We start from the raw sequence: 18,313 nt of genomic DNA on the forward strand, positions 1-18,313 counted from the left end.
AATTAGGAAACATAGGTTGGACTAGGAGATTACAGGGACTGGGAACGTCCGACATGTGGAGTTTTTTCAAGGAGCAGCTACTGCGAGTCTGTGATAGGTATGTCCCTGTCAGGCAAGGAGGAATTGGTAGGGCTAGGGAACCGTGGTGCACCAAAAAAGTTTCTTTGTTGGTTAAAAAGAAAAAGGAGGCTTATGTTCGGATGAGACGTGAGCACTCGGGTAGTGCACTAGAAAGCTTTAGATTGGCTAAGAGGGAGTTGAAGAGCGAGCTTAGAAGGGCTAAAAGGGGACATGAGAAGACTTTGGCGGATAGGGTTAAAGAGAATCCTAAGGCGTTCTATAGGTATGTCAAGAACAGAAGGTTGGTTAGGGCAAGTTTAGGGCCAGTTATAGATGGCAGAGGGAAGTTATGTGTGGAACCGGAGGAGATTGGTGAAGCATTGAACCAATATTTCTCTTCGGTGTTCACGCAAGGGGACATGAATATAGCTGAGGAGGACACTGGGTTGCAAGGGAGTAGAATAGACAGTATTACAGTTGATAAGGAGGATGTGCAGGATATTCTGGAGGGTCTGAAAATAGATAAATCCCCTGGTCCGGATGGGATTTATCCAAGGATTCTCTGGGAGGCAAGAGAAGTGATTGCAGAGCCTCTGGCTCTGATCTTCAGGTCGTCGTTGGCCTCTGGTATAGTACCAGAAGATTGGAGGTTAGCGAATGTTGTCCCATTGTTTAAGAAGGGGAACAGAGACTTCCCCGGGAATTATAGACCGGTGAGTCTCACTTCTGTTGTCGGCAAGATGTTGGAAAAAATTATAAGGGATAGGATTTATAGTTATTTGGAGAGTAATGAATTGATAGGTGATAGTCAGCATGGTTTTGTGGCAGGTAGGTCGTGCCTTACTAACCTTATTGAGTTTTTTGAGAAAGTGACCAAGGAGGTGGATGGGGGCAAGGCAGTGGACGTGGTATATATGGATTTTAGTAAGGCGTTTGATAAGGTTCACCATGGTAGGCTTCTGCAGAAAATGCAGATGTATGGGATTGGGGGTGATCTAGGAAATTGGATCAGGAATTGGCTAGCGGATAGGAAACAGAGGGTGGTGGTTGATAGTAAATATTCATCATGGAGTGCGGTTACAAGTGGTGTACCTCAGGGATCTGTTTTGGGGCCACTGCTGTTTGTAATATTTATTAATGATCTGGATGAGGGTATAGTTGGGTGGATTAGCAAATTTGCTGATGACACCAAAGTCGGTGGTGTGGTAGACAGTGAGGAAGGGTGTCGTAGTTTGCAGGAAGACTTAGACAGGTTGCAAAGTTGGGCCGAGAGGTGGCGGATGGAGTTTAATGCGGAGAAGTGTGAGGTAATTCACTTTGGTAGGAATAACAGATGTGTTGAGTATAGGGCTAACGGGAGGACTTTGAATAGTGTGGAGGAGCAGAGGGATCTAGGTGTATGTGTGCATAGATCCCTGAAAGTTGGGAATCAAGTAGATAAGGTTGTTAAGAAGGCATATGGTGTCTTGGCGTTTATTGGTAGGGGGATTGAATTTAGGAGTCGTAGCGTTATGTTGCAACTGTACACAACTCTGGTGCGGCCGCACTTGGAGTACTGTGTGCAGTTCTGGTCCCCACATTACAGGAAGGATGTGGAGGCTTTGGAGAGGGTGCAGAGGAGGTTTACCAGGATGTTGCCTGGTATGGAGGGGAGATCCTATGAGGAGAGGCTGAGGGATTTGGGATTGTTTTCGCTGGAAAGGCGGCGGCTAAGAGGGGATCTTATTGAAACATATAAGATGATTAGAGGTTTAGATAGGGTGGATAGTGATAGCCTTTTTCCTCTGATGGAGAAATCCAGCACGAGGGGGCATGGCTTTAAATTGAGGGGGGGTAGTTATAGAACCGATGTCAGGGGTAGGTTCTTTACCCAGAGGGTGGTGAGGGATTGGAATGCCCTGCCAGCATCAGTAGTAAATGCGCCTAGTTTGGGGGCGTTTAAGAGATCCGTAGATAGGTTCATGGACGAAAAGAAATTGGTTTAGGTTGGAGGGTCACAGTTTTTTTTTTTAACTGGTCGGTGCAACATCGTGGGCCGAAGGGCCTGTTCTGCGCTGTAATGTTCTATGTTCTATGTTCTATGTTCTAAACTCCATCTGCCATTCGTCAGCCCACTGGCCCAATTGATCAAGAACCCATTGCAATTGGAGATAACTTTCTTCACTGTCCACACTATGCCACTAATCTTAGTGTCATCTGCAAACTTACTAACCATGCCTCTTATAGTCTCATCCAAATCATTAATATAAATGACAAATAACAGTGGACCCAGCATCGATCCCTGAGGCACACTGCTGGTCACATGATGCTCTTTCCCCTGTCCCTGATTATTACAGAAGCACATTCCCCATCTCCCCCACTCCCATCAGCACACCTGCAAGGTGCCAGGACTTGGCTACCCTTCCATGGCAACAAGGCAAACTGCATTAATCTTGCTGGAATGGTCTAATGGGTGCATGACTCACCCAAACTGCCTGCAGCTGATCTGCCCAAACAAGGGAGAGCTCCATAAAAACCCCGATGATGGACAGACTGGCAGGCAGTGCAGGAAGATGGCTGCAAGGAGAACAGCACCCTGTTTCTCTGATGGAGAGCGAGCCAGAATGGTGGAGGAGAGGAGGGAAACCGCCCCAAGGGAAGGGATGGCAGAGCGGCCTGGGAGGCGGTGGCAGCGGCTGACAGTGCAAGGGCACTGGTACAGAGAACCAGAAAATAATGCCGGAAGAAACTCAACGACCTAATCCATGCAGCAAGAGTGATTACACCTGACCTCGCATCTTTTCTCTAGCTAGATGGGTACAGAACTGGCTTGGCCATAGAAGACAGAGGGTAGCAATGGAAGGGTCTTTTTCTGATTGGAGGTCTGTGACTAGTGGTGTTCCGCAGGGCTCTGTACTGGGGCCTCTGCTGTTTATGATACATATAAATGATTTGGAAGAAGATGTAGCTGGTCTGATTAGTAAGTTTGCGGATGACACAAAGATTGCTGGAGTTGTGGATAGTGATGAACATTGTCAGAGAATACAGCAGGATATAGATAGGCTGGAAAATTGGGCGGAGAAATGGCAGATGGAATTTAATCCAGATAAATGAGAAGTGATGCATTTTGGTAGATCTAATGCAGGGGGGAGCTATACAATAAATGGCAGAACCATCAGGAGTATAGACACACAGAGGGATCTGGGTGTGCAAGTCCACAGATCCTTAAAGGTGGCAGCACAGGTGGAAAAGATGGTGAAGAAGGAATATGGCATGCTTGCCTTTATTGGACAGGGCATAGAGTATAAAATTTGGCATATGGTGTTGCAGTTATATAGAACGTTGGTTAGGCCACATTTGGAATACTGTGTCCAGTTCTGGTCGCCACACTACCAGAAGGACGTGGAGGCTTTGGAGAGAGTGCAGAAAAGGTTTACCAGGATGTTGCCTGGTATGGAGGGTATTAGCTATGAGCTGAGATTGAGTAAACTAGGGTTGTTCTCCCTGGAAACAGATAGAAGTTTATAAAATTATGAAGGGCATAGATAGGGTGAACAGTTGGAAGCTTTTTCCCGGGTCAGAAATGACAAACACAAGGGGTCACAAGTTCAAGGTAAGGGGGGGCAAGGTTCAATACAGATATGCGGGGGACGTATTTTACACAGAGGGTGGTGGGGGCCTGGAATGCACTACCAAGCAAGGTGGTTGAGGCAGACACGCTAGGAACATTTAAGACTTATCCAGATAGCCACATGAACAGACTGGGAATAGAGGGATACAAACGGATGGTCTAGTTAGGAACACATGATCGGTGCAGGCTTGGAGGACCGAAGGGCCTGTTCCTGTGCTGGACTGTTCTTTGTTCTATGTGACCCATAATTCCCCCATCCCTAGCACCCTGCATGCCTCCAGCTCTTGACCCCCAGCACCTCCACACCCCCTTCCAAATGGCTCACAACCCTTGCCCTCTGAAGGTCTGCCCTCTGAGGGCCACCCTCTTCACACCCTGCAGCCCTCCTGCCATCATGGCTTCTCATAACTCCTTCTGTCCCCACAGGAGAAGAATGTCCATAATCGCCAGAAGAGGGCAAAAGCAGCGTGGTGTGCCTATCATCTGGATCCTCACCCAATTTGAGGAGTGGGCACTGGAGCTCGCAGGTGAGGAGGGGCCAGTGATATCAGTGACAGCCAGAATGGCCTGGAGCACACAAGTGGGCACCTGCCAATCCTCCACTTGTTGGAAATACCTCAAGTAAGTTGCATGCAGCCTAGATTCCTGTCCCTCCCTTGCACTCAACCTTGTGTCCTGTGTCACAGGAAAGTACCCAGACATACACGGCCTATCTGGCATTGCCGCACCTCCTGCTGCTTCCAGCCATTCTCCCCATGACACCTTGGGAAGGCGATGATGGGACCTCCGAGGCCGGCACCAGTCTCACATCAGCTTCCACCTCACTGTTCACCATCCCAGAGGCTATCACGTCGGTGGGTCAAGTTAGTGGCGAGGCATCTGGGGTGCACCATACATCTGTTGTTATACACCAGGTGGAGGACGGGACATCGGAGGCCTCTGGCAGGCGGAGGCTTGCCCGAGGCAAGGACTCAGCTGGCCTCAGGCTACATGCTGGACCTCTGCAAACATAGAATCCCTGCATTGCAGGAGGCCATTTGGCCCATCGAGTCTGCACCGACCACAGTCCCACCCAAATCCTATTCCCGTAACCCTACATTGTACTCTGCTAATCCCCTTGACATTAGTGTCAATTTAGCATGGCCAATCAGCCTAACCCGCACATCTTTGGACTGTGGGAGGAAACCAGAGCACCCAGAGGAAACCCACGCAGAAACGGAGAATGTGCAAACTCCACCCAGACAGTGACCCAAATCCGGAATTGAACCCAGGTCCCTGGTACTGTGAGGCAGCAGTGCTAGCTACTGTGCTGCCATGCTGCCCCTGCTTCCTCACTCCCTCAGCTGCTGGAGGTGCAGCAACTGAGCTGTGGAATGCAAGAGGGTCTGACAGCAGGAAGAGTCCCAAAGCTTTCAGGTGGAGCAGCTGTTGCCTGACTTGAGTGAGGCAGAACAATCATGAGTGACAGGGTCCAAACGATGGCCAAGTCACAGCAGGTCACGGCCGAGTCCTAGAGGGCCATAGCTGAGTCACAGCAGGCCACAGCTGAGGGCCTTAACAAGCTTATTGAGATACTGAGGCCCGAGGCTCAAGAGCTTGCAGGAGATCCAGCGGGACAGTGCCGTGACACAGTGCGCTATGGCAGCAGCTCTTTAGAACATGGCCCACTCACAGAAGCTCATGGTTGAAGGGCTGCAGAGCATGACCCAGTCTCAGAGGGCACTTGCTGCCATTGACAGGTGGCCCCAGACTCAGAGGGCCGTCGCCAAGGGGTTGCACACCATGGGCCGAACGCAGGTCGACCTCCAGGACTGGCAGAGCCAGGTGACACCGGAGCTTCTGGAACTCACTGCAGAAGTACCACCATCCAATGGAGTGACTCAGGGGTCCACAGGAACCCCGAGGGTGGAAGTAGGGCTGGAGCCCGTGCCAGGGCCTTCCACCCAGGATGCTGCAGCTGTGGCTACACCTTCTATCCCTCACTTCTTGACAACGGGATATCTCGGGGACAGTGGTGGCATGGATACATCCGTGACACCTGGAAACAGGCCGGGGACCTCAAGGTCCAGGCCCTCCAGAGGATGATTGCCAAGGGCATCACAGGCTATGGGGCGCAGCCTGCCTGCACTTTTGATGTACATCCTTAGGAAACACGAAGACGTAATGATAGGCCACGTAGAGTTAAGAAGTGGTAGCAGCACCAAGATAGTATTTCTTTTCATTTAAATCATGTAACATTGGGGGTAGGATCAGTAAGTTTGCTGATGACACAAAGATTGGCTGGGTTGTTTATAGTGAGGTTGAGTGTCTTGGGTTACAGGAAAATATAGACGAGATGGTCAAATGGGTGGCTAAGTGGCAGATGAAATTTAACCCTGAAAAGTGTGAAGTGATACACTTTGGAAGGAGTAATTTGACAAGGAAGTATACTAAGAAAGACACTGGGAAGTTCCGAAGAACAAAGGGATCTTGGCGTGCTTGCCCATAAATCTCTGAAGACAGAAAGCCAGGTTAATAGGGTGGTGAAAAAGGCATAGGACACACTCTCCTTTATCAATCGGGGTATAGATTACAAAAGCAGAGAGGTCATGATGGAGTTGTATAGAACTTTGCTGAGACCACAACTGGAGTACTGTGTAGTTCTGGTTGCCACATTATAGGAAAGGTGTGATTGCACTGGAAGGGGTGCAGAGGAGATTCACCAGGATGGAACATTTAAGTTATAAAGAGAGGTTGGATAGGCTTGGGTTGTTTTCTCTGGAGCAGAGAAGACTGAGGGGCGACCTGACTGAGGTGCTCAAGATTATGAGGGGCATGGACAGGATGGATGGAGAGCAGTTGTTCCCCTTAGTTGAAAGGTCAGTTACAAGGGGACACAAGTTAAAAGTGAGGGGTGGGGTGTTTAGGAGGGCATTTAAGGAATTATTTTTTTTACCCAGAGGGTGGTGACAGTGTGGAATGCACTGCCTAGGAGGGTGGTGGAGGTGGGATGCCTCACAGCCTTTAAAAAGTACTTGGATGAGTACTTGGCACGCCATAACATTCAAGGCTATGGACCAAATGCTGGCAAGTGGGATTAGGTGGGCAGGTGAGGGCCTGACTCGATGGGCCAAAGAGCCTCGTCTGCACTGTGGTATCCTGCGATTCTGTGAACATTTCGTAACATTCCGGGATATCAGCTTAACATTCTGGGATATCGTTGTTTTAGACGGGACAGAAGAAGTAGAAACAAAAGGGGTGGGGGGGTTGCATTGTTGATTAGGGAGCAGATCACAGCTGAGTTGAGAAAGGACACGTTGGAGGGATCTTGTAGTGAGGCATTATGGGTGGAGCTAAGAAATAAGAAGGGTGAAATCACAATGTTAGGAATATACTATAGACGTCCCAACAGCCTGCAGGAGACAGAGGAGCAATTGTGTAGTCAGATATCGAAAAGGTCTGAAAAAAGCAGGGCTGTTGCAATGGGTGACTTTAACTTCCCCCATATTGACTCCCTTACAAATGAGGGGCTCGGAAGAAGAGCAATTTGTTAGATGTGTTCAGGAGGGCTTTTTGATACAGGATGTCGACAATCCAACCAGGGAGGGGGCCATACTGGACTTGGTATTGAGGAATGAGCCAGGCCAGGTGGCCAATGTTTCAGTGGGGGAGCATTTTGGGCTTAGTGACCATAATTCCATAAGATAGTCATGGATAAGGACAAGGGTGAGGATACTTAATTTGGCGAGGGCCAATTACATGCAAATTAGACAGGAACTGGGGAATGTGGATTGGGAGCAGCTGTTTGAGGGGAAATCCACGTCTGGCATGTGGGAGGCTTTTAAAGGCCAGTTGATTGAAGTGCAGGACAGGCATGTCCCCATAAAAATGAAGGATAGATATAGCAGGATTCAGGAACCAAGGATGACAAGGGAAATTGTAAACTTAGTCAAAAGGAAGGAGGAAGCATACGATAGGTCTAGGTATCGAAAAACTGACTAAGCCCATGAGGAGTACAGTGAAAGTCAGCAGAATCATCAGGAACATAGACACACAGAGAGATCTGGGAGTACAGGTCCACAGATCCTTAAAAGTTGCAGCACAGGTGTAAAAGGTGGTGAAGAAAGCATATGGCATGCTTGCTTTCATCAGACGGGACACCGAGTACGAAAGTTGGCAAATTATGTTACAGTTATATAAAATGTTGGTTAGGCCACATTTGGAATACTGTGTCCAATTCTGGTCACCACATTACCAGAAGGACGCTTTGGAGAGAGTACAGAAAAGGTTTGCCAGGATGTTGCCTGGTATGGAGGATACTAGTTATGAGGGGAGATTGAATAAACTGGGATTGTTCTCCCTGGAAAGATGGGGGCTAAAGGGTGACTTGATAGGAGTTTATAAAATTATGAGGGATATGGATAGGATGAACAGTTGGAAGCTTTTTCCCAGGGCAGAAATGACAATTACAACAGGGCACAAGTTCAAGATAAGGGGGGAAAGGTTCAGTGGAGATGTGCGGGGGAAGTTTTTTTACAGAGAGGGTAGTGGGGGCCTGGAATGCACTGCCAAGTGAGGTGGTTGAGGCAGACACGTTAGTGACATTTAAAACTTATCTGGATAGGCACATGAACAGACGGGGAATAGAGGGATATAAGTGGTTGGTCGAGATCAGGGGTCTCCAAACTACGGCCCGCAGCAGGCTAACATCTGGCCCACAGCCAGTGGGGCGGGACGGGATTCCCGCTGCCGAAAACACTCCCGCGTCCAGAACCCCGCCGCTGACTCAGGATCCGGACGTGGGGACGGAAGCCACAGGCCGGACATTTGCTGCCGCTCCACCCGAGTTCAGCAAATCAAAAAGGTTCGTATAACTAAAAAACTAAAAGGTTCGTATAACTAAAAAAAAACTTGACTATAAAGGGAAGGAAATTGTGCCTCAGAAATATAAAGCCCTGGTTAGACCACACCTAAATTATTCTGCATCATTCTGGGTACTGCACCAGAAAGAAAGGCCTAAAGTTTGCCTTCCGTGGCAAAGCTTACTACTGACAGCAAAGTAAATCTTGCTGAGAGATCTTGTGATCTCTCCTGTGATAATTTCACACTGTCACCATGCAGTGGTACTGCAACTGATCACAATATTTTATATGGGCACTGATAGTCTGGAACACAGGTAATGTCATCAGGCTGTCTGAGCAACTTATCACATTACAGGATTTTCACATCTCAAAAAACCTGAAAATAAAATCACTTTTAAAAATGCTTGACATGGAATATTACAGATTGGTGATGTACACATGGCATAAAGGTAGACGGTAAACATTCTGTTTGTTAATGATTTTTTAAAAAGCTTTAACAATTTAGTTATCACTTAATACTTCATGAACATGAAACTATTTCAATTGGGCAAATTCTGTCTCATCAAATGTTGTTTATCACATCATCGTTAAAAACCCAGTTGCATCTGATTGCTTTTATCCTGCCCCACCTTGTTCAATCTGAAACCAAAAGAGAAGATGCTGGAAAATCTCAGCAGGTCTGGCAGCATCTGTAAAGAGAGAAAAAAGCTGACATTTCATGTCCAGATGACCCTTTGTGAAAGCTATTTTGGGGCAGGATTGTTGGAATTTTCACCTGAGTTCAGTGGTGACCAGATTTTGTGGTGGTAGGGGGTGGCACTGTGAACAGTGCAGCCTATAGTGGGACATGAGTGATAGATCACAATTTCAATATTTCTGTGTTCACCTGTGCATTCCCCACATCCTGAATTTACAGTCAGTTTCAGAGGGATAATAACAGGAAACATGGATAGTTTACTATCATCTATCCTCCCCTACTCCCCTGCAAAATCCCAGGCTATTATTTTGCCTTGGAAGGAGTACAGCATAGATTCACCTAAATGCTACCAGGGATCCAAGCATTAGATTCTGAGGAGAAATTACATAAACTAGGCTTGATTCAGAGCCATTCAGGAGAAGTGCTTGGAAACTCTTCTTCACATCAAGAATAGTTTTAAAAATGTCAAATTCTATCCCATAAAAAGCAGTACATGCAAGTTCAGTGAATAATATGGAATCTGAGATCAATAGATTTTTGCTCACCAAGAATATAAAAGGCATATGAAAGGAGTTGAGATGAAATCGGCCATGATTCCATTGAAATATGTAACAGGTCTGAAGGTCTCATGGCTATCCCTGTACCAAGAACTGACATGCTCCTGGACTAATTAATTCCTTCTCCCTAACACTGTATCTTGCCTACCACCCACCCTGACCCCATACCACATGTTGCCTGTGCCAATTTGACAAAGGTACCTTACATTGCATGTGAATATAGCTGTGAATATAATTTAATATAATTCAAAAGCAATAAAGTTTGTACCATCATTGACCTTCCCATTGGTTTAAACAGGGCAGCTCCACTAATCAACTTAAGACAGCAAAAATTATTTGTAATGAATCAAGCGAATGGAATCATTGTGCACAGTTAAAATGATAGCTTAAACTCTGCATTAATGACTACTTTACACTATCTGGTTTAGTCACTTTTAGTCACTCTGATTTGTTGGTACTTGAAAATCAATTGTTGACTATCCTTCAATTCAAGGATGATATCTACTTGGATGCATGTTTGTGCCATGGGTCTTCATGTGACTGAACAGGCCGATTTGCAATCCACAGGACTTTGCACACAAGGGCTGAATGGTGCACAAGATCTCTTTGATTCTGCAAACAAAAACCTCAACCTAGCCTTCAATGTTGCAAAACGAAAACTCATGTCAACCAAATATTTCACCTCCCATCTATGTTGAAGGAAAGACTCTGGAATATGTTGAGCACTAACCATAATTGGCAGCCACCTCCAAATCTCGCACTCCGGATCCTACGTTGGATGCAGAGTGCAGGATTTGCTTCCTTTTCTTGCCTGATCATTAAGGCATTGTGACTCAAAGCATGATGCAACTTGATGGACAAGTTGTCACCATTTTGAACGATTGATAGCAAACTCCCCCCAGTTCCAGAGTGTTTTCTCTGTTGTTCCCAGAACCTGGTCTATTTGTTGTTGTTAAAACAGGACCTGGTGGGGAGATGGTTTTCAGCCATCTGGACAATGTGCAGTCAATCAAAGCTGATTTTGCAGGAGCTTTGTCTGAATGCTTGTGGAACTGGCTTCAAGGAAAGAACGAGGGTTTGTTTGATATTCCTCCTGTTGAATGGGGAGGATGTAGTGGAGGCTTTGCTGTTGGAATTCCTCTCGTGCTCTTATGTGTTGCTAATCACAGTCCAGAAGTGTGGTAATGACAACCATTCTGTATACTAGGACTCACGAGGTCTTTGTTGTCAAATGCTTGCTGCCGTAGTTGGTAGAAGACTGAGCTGGCGCAGCCGATCCGAGGTTGGATCTCCTTGTCAACTGTGGCCTTTTCAAAGAGATGACTATTGTTTTGGCAACATTGAAGTTTCTTGTTTGCAGAATTGAAGAGATCAAGAGGCTTGCAAATCTTGTGAAAAATTATCTGCAAGATCTACAGCAGGGGTCTCCAAACTACGGCCCGCAGGCCACATCCGGCCCGCAGTGGGCTAACATCTGGCCCGCAGCCAGTGGGGCGGACGGGATTCCCGCTGCCGAAAACACTCCCGCATCCAGAACCCCGCCGCTGACTCAGGATCCGGACGCGGGGACAGAAGCCACAGGCCGGACATTTGCTGCCACTCCGCGCGGTGTCTGATGGGCCCATGGGAATCCCCGCCCTCTTTACCGGCCTATTGTCCAATCAGAGCTATCGTCCTGTGACTGACGGTTCATTAAACGAATCAGCAATTGAGACATCTGTTATCCAATTGCCGCTCTGCATTCACTGAGTGACAGCTGTTTTATCCAATCCGTAAGCTCCATCTGTCTGAAATGAGCGAGAACAATGACAATGATGGCGGCAATTCAGACCAATTCAGTTATGGAAGGAAAAAAGAAAAGAAAAGTGGAAAGTGAGTGCCGCCTGTTTAATGAAGAATGGGGTGTAAAGTACTTCTTTGTACAAGCAGGTGATAAAGCCTTGTGTGTCATATGCAACGAAACTGTTGCAGTTTTGAGGGAGTACAATGTACGTCGGCACTATGAGACCAAACATGAACCAAGTTATTCCCAATTCACAGGAACACAGCGTTCGGAAAAATTTGAATCAATGCAACGCAGGTTGCTTTCCCAACAAGCTTTTTTTACGCAGAAGATAACTGAAAATGAAGCTTTAACCAGGGCCAGTTACAAACTAGCTTATGTGTTGGCTAAAAGAGGAAAGCCATTCACCGATGGAGGTCTCATCAAAGAGTGTATAATGGAAGCAGTGGAAGAGTTATGCCCAGAAAAAGCAAATCTGTTCAAAATCATCAATCTTGCGCCAAATACTGTTGCTCGTAGAAGTGAGGATATACGAAGCAATATATTTCATCAAATTGCAGACAAAGCAAGAAATTTTCAGTTGTATTCTCTCGCACTTGATGAATCGACTGATGTGTGTGACACATCACAACTCCTAGTAGTCATCCGTGGTGTCAACAGTGAATTTAATGTGACACAAGAATTAGCATCATTAGCATGCACAGCACAGTAACTGGAGAAGACATCTTCAAAGAATTGCAAAAAACTGTGTTAGAATATAACCTGGAGTGGAATAAACTGCAATGTGTGACAATTGATGGAGGAAAGAACATGTCTGGGGTGAAGAAAGGTTTGGTTGGACAAATCACAAAAGCTTGTGAGGTTGGTGGATTCTCAAAGCCCATGTTTCTGCATTGCATTATCCATCAACAAGCAATGTGCGGAAAATATGTGGATAAGTCTTGCTTTCTGAAACCTATTGTTTCAACAATGAATTTCATTCGATCTCACGGGCTTAATCACCGCTAGTTCATTTATAAAACTAATTTTTTTTCTTTGGCCCTCGAAAATGTGTAAAATATACGATGTGGCCCTCATACTGAAAAGTTTGGAGACCCCTGGTCTTGATAGGACAGCGTGTTCAGCGCAGGCTTGGAGGGCCAAAGGGCCTGTTCCTGTGCTGAACTGTTCTTTGTTCTCGGAAATTAAACATGGAATTCGGAGGGCTAAAAAGAGGCCATGAAATGTCTTTAACAAACAGGGTCAAGGAGAATCCTAAGGTTTGTTATGCACATAATAGGAGCAAGAGGGTAGTGAGAAAAAGAGTAGGTGCACTCAAGGACAATTGAGGGAAGTTATGTGTAGAATCACAGAAAGTGGGTGAAATCCTTAATGAGTACTTTGTATCGGTATTCACCATTCTTGGAAATGATGGAAGTTAAGGTCAGGGATAGGTGTGTGAATGCTCTTGAGAACGTCAATATATCAAACGAGGAAGTGTTGAATATCCTAAATTGCATTAAGGTAGACAAGTCGGTCCCCGGGGCCAGATGGGATCCATCCCAGGTTACTGCAGGAGGCAAGGGGAGAAATAATTGGGGCCTTATCAGATATCTTCACATCCTTTTTGACCACAGGTGAGGTTCCAGAGGACTGGAGAATAGCCAATGTTGTTCCCTTGTTTAAGAAAGGAAGCAGGGATAATCCAACAAATTATAGGTCGGTAAGCCTGACATCAGTAACGGGGAAGCTTTTGGAGAAGATACTGAGGGACAGGATGTGTGCACATTTGGAGGAAAATGGACTAGTTAGTGATAGACAGCAAGGTTTTGTACAGGGAAAGTCATATCTCACTTGTCTCACTTGATTGAGTTTTTTGAGGAGGTGACAAAGAAAAATGATGAGGGAAGGGCTGTGAATGTAGTTTATATGGACTTTAATAAGATGTTTGACAAGGTCCCACGTGGCATACTGGTACAAAAACTAAAATCACATAGGATTCAGGGTGGGCTGGCTAGATGGATACAGAACTGGCTTGGTTATAGAAGACAGAGAGTAGCAGTGGTATGGTGTTTTTCAGAATGGAGATTTGTAGCTAGTGGTGTTCCGCAGGGATCAGTGCTGGGACCTCTGTTGTTTGTAGTATATATAAATGATCTGGAGGAAAATGTGGGTGGTCTGGTTGGTAAGCTTCAGGATGACACAAAGATTGGTGGAGTTGCTGATAGTGCCGAGGATTGTCAGATCTTGAAAGATTGGAGAATTGGGCACAGAAATGGCAGATGGAATTTAATCCGGACAAGTGTGAGGTGATGCGCTTTGGAGGATCAACTTTAGGTATGAATTATACTGTAAATGGCAGAACCCTTCGGAACATTAACCTACAGAGGGATCTGGGCATGCCAGTCCACAGTGGCCATATGGCATGCTTGCTTTCATCATCCAGGGCATTGAGTACAAGAGTTGAGAAATCATGTTGCAGCTGTATAAAACCTTGGTTAGGCCGCATTTGGAGTATTGTGTGCAATTCTGGTCATCAAATTATCAGAAGGATGTGGAAGCTTTGGAGAGAGTGCAAAGAAGGTTCACCAGGATGTTGCCTGGTCTCAAGGGTGTTGGCTATGATGAGAGGTTGAATAAACTCAGATTACTTCGCTGGAAAGATGGAGGCTGAGGGGAGACCTGATAGAGGTCTACAAAATTATAAGAGACATAGACAGAGTGGATAGTCAGAGGCTTTTTCCAAGAATGGATATATCAATTACGAGAGAAATATAAGGAAAGACGGAGAATGAGGGGAGATCTAATAGAGGTGTACAAGATTATGAAGGGGATAGATAGGGTGAACGGTGGGAAGCTTTTTCCCAGATCAGAAGTGACGATCACGAGGGGTCACGGGCTCAAGGTGAGAGGGGCGAAGTATAACTCAGATATTAGAGGGATGTTTTTTACACAGAGGGTGGTGGGGGCCTGGAATGCGCTGCCAAGTAGGGTGGTGGAGGCAGACACGCTGACATCGTTTAAGACTTACCTGGATAATCACATGAGCAGCCTGGGAATGGAGGGATACAATCGATTGATCTAGTTGGACCAAGGAGCGGCACAGGCTTGGAGGCCGAAGGGCCTGTTTCCTGTGCTGTACTGTTCTTTGTTCTTTGAGAGAGTACAAGTTCAAGGTGAGAGGAGGAAAGTTTAAGGGAGATGTGCAGGGGAAGTTTTTCACACAGAGAGTGGAGGGTGCCTGGAACGTGCTGCCTGAGGATTTGGTGGAAACAGGCACATAAGCAACATTTAAGAGGCATCTGGATGGGGAGGAAATAGAGGCATACGGACCGAGTAAGGGCAGAAGTATTTTTTAGTTAGGGCATCATGATCGGCACAGGCTTGGAGGGCCAAAGGGCCTGTTCCTGTGCTGTACTTTTCTTTCTTCTAAATCAAGCAAATTAAATCAATCAAACTCGGGGACAAAACAAAAAGGGCAGCCCCCAAAAAGGGAACCACCCAAACCAAAAGACAAAGTGCAAAGGAAACTTAAAACATCAAACCAAAACATGATTAAAAGCTTCAATAATTCACCCCAGCCCCTGCGGAAGGCCTCGATGGTGCCCGTGGACTCTGCATGCTCCCTCTCCAAGGACACCCGGCTGCGAATGTAGCCACAGTAGAATGGCAGACAGTCGGGTTGGATATACCCCTCGGTCACCCACTGCCTGGACCTGTTGATGGCAAGTTTGCTTTCTTGCATCTTTGTAGAAACTTGATGCTTTTGCTACAAAATAAACCTGTTGGACTTTAACCTGGTGTTGTTAAACGTCTTACTGTGTTTAACCCAGTCCAACGCCGGCATCTCCACATCATGGCAAGTTTGGCCAGGCCGAGGAGCAAGGTTCACAAGGAGGTCCTCCGCCTGACCCGCTCCCTCCGCACTGGATGCCTGTAAATCAGGAGCATGGGACTAAAGTGCAAACAGAACATCGATAAAACATTTTTCAGGTAACTAAAAAGAGAGTGCAGTCTATTACATTGAACATAGACATGGTCCACGGACTCCGTGAAATTGCAAGAAGGGCACCAAATCCTCTGGCAGCGCATTCCAGGCACCCTCCATTTTGTGTGTAAAACTTCCCCTGCACATCTTCAAGGGTGCAGTTGAAATCCGCCCCCCGCCCCCCCTACCGAGGACGAGTTGGTGGTGCCAAGATGAGTGGACACTTTCTCGTAGAAATGCGGTCACGAGCATTCAGCCTCTGATCTTCGGGTAAGCATTCTCCAAGGCGGCCTTCACGACACACGACAGTGCAGAGTCGCTGAGCAGAAACTGATAGCCAAGTTCCTCACACATGAGGACGGCCTAAACCGGGATCTTGGATTTATGTCACACTATCAGTAACCCCCACAGCTTGCCTCCTGGACTTGCAGAATCTCATTTGCTGTCCTGTCTGGAGACAATATACATCTCTTTAACCTGTGCTTAATGCTCCCTCCACTCACATTGTCTCTATCTTTAAGACCTGGTTAGCTGTAGAGATTTGCATTCTAATCAGTATTCTGTAACTTGATTTTGTGTCTCTGTATGCCCTGTTTGAGAGCAGATATCCACTCCATCTGACGAAGGAGCAGCGCTCCGAAAGCTAATGGCATTTGCTACCAAATAAACCTGTTGGACTTTAACCTGGTGTTGTTAAAACTCTTACTGTGTTCACCCCAGTCCAACGCCAGCATCTCCACATCATGACCTCCCCTGTAGCCAGTGAGGATACAAAGATTTCTCTCAAGGCCCCAGCAATTTCCTCCCTTACCTCTCTCAGTATTCTGGGGTATATCCCATCAGGCCTTGGAGACTTGTCTACCTTAATGTTTCTCAAGAGCCCCAATACTTCCTCCTTTTTGATCTCAACATGACTCAAACTATCTCCACATCCTTTCCCAGACTCATCATCCACCAAGTCCTTCTCTTTGGTGAATACTGACGCAAAGTACTCATTTAATACTTCGCCCATTTCCTCTGGCTCCACGCATAGATTCCCTCCCTTGTCCTCGAGTGCGCCAACCTTCTCCCTGGCTACTCTCTTGCTCTTTATATATGTATAAAAAGCCTTGGGATTTTCCTTAACCCTGCTGGCCAATGCTTTTTCATGACCCCTTTTCGCCCTTCTTACTCCTTGCTTAAGTTTTTTTCTACTTTCCTTGTATTTCACACTTGCTTCGTGTGTTCCCAGGCTCCTAGCTTTGACAAATGCTTCCTTTTTCTTTTTGACTAGGCTCACAATATCTCTCGTTATCCAAGGTTCTCAAAACTTGCCATACTTATCCTTCATCCTTGCAGGAATGTGCCGGTCCTGAATCCCTATCAACTTACACTTGAAAGCCTCCCACATGCCAGATGTTGATTTGCCCTCAAACATCTGCCCCCAATCTACATTCTTCAGTTCCTGCCTAATATTGTTGTAATTAGCCTTCCCCCAATTTAGCACCTTAACTTGAGGACTACACTTATCTTTATCCATCCTAAACTGCTCCCCTACTAAAACATCGACCACCTGCCGGGCTCATTCCCCAATACCAGGTCCAGTATGGCCCCTTCCCCAGTTGGACTATCTACATATTGTTTCAGGAAGCCCTCCTGGATGCTCCTTACAAACTGCCCCATCCACGCCCCAGCACTAAGTGAGTCCCAGTCAGTATAGGGGAAATTAAAATTTCCCACCACAACAACCCTGTTACTTTTACACCTTGCCAAAATCTGCCTACATATCTGTTCCTCAATCTCCCGCTGGCAGTTGAGTGGCCTACAGTAAACCCCCAACATTGTGACTACACCTTTCCTATTCCTGAGCTCTACCCATATTGCCTCATTGTATGAGCCCTCCGAGGTGTCCTCCCGGAGTACAGCTGTGATGTTCTCCTTAGTAAGAAGTCTCACAACACCAGGTTAAAGTCCAACAGGTTGATTTGGTAGCAAAATCCACTAGCTTTCAGAGCGCTGCTCCTTCGTCAGGTGAGTGGGAGTTCTGTTCACAAACAGGGCATATAAAGACACAAACTCAATTTACAAAATAATGGGTGGAATGCGAGTCTTTACAGGTAATCAAGTCTTAAAGGTACAGATAATGTGAGTGGAGAGAGCGTTAAGCACAGGTTAAAGAGATGTGTATTGTCTCCAGACAGGACAGTTAGTGAGATTTTGCAAGTCCAGGTAAGTCGTGGGGGTTACAGATAGTGTGGCATGAACCCGAGATCCTGGTTGAGGCCGTCCTCATGTGTGCGGAACTTGGCTATCAGTCTCTGCTCAGTGACTCTGTGCTGTCGTGTGTCGTGAAGGCCGCCTTGGAGAATGCTTACCCGAAGATCAGAGGCCGAATGCCCGTGGCCGCTGAAGTGTTCCCCAACAGGAAGAGAACACTCTTGCCTGGTGATTGTCGAGCGGTGTTCATTCATCCGTTGTCGTAGTGTCTGCACGGTCTCCTCTATGTACCATGCCTCGGGGCATCCTTTTCTGCAGCGTATCAGGGTAGACAACGTTGGCCGAGTGCAAGTGTATGTACCCTGTACCTGGTGGATGGTGTTCTCACGTGAGATGATGGCATCCGTGTCGATGATCTGGCACGTCTTGCAGAGGTTGCTGTGGCATATTCTCCTTAAGCAGTAGTGCAACTCCCCCACCCCTTCTATCCCGCCTGAAACATCTGTACCCTGGAATGTTAAGATGCCAATCCTGTCCTTCCCTTAACCAAGTCTCTGTAATGGCAACAGCATCATAGTTCCTAGTACTAATCCAAGCTCTAA

This window comes from Mustelus asterias, chromosome 3 (genome assembly GCF_964213995.1).
Source record: "Mustelus asterias chromosome 3, sMusAst1.hap1.1, whole genome shotgun sequence".
NCBI classification, from domain to species: domain Eukaryota; kingdom Metazoa; phylum Chordata; class Chondrichthyes; order Carcharhiniformes; family Triakidae; genus Mustelus; species Mustelus asterias.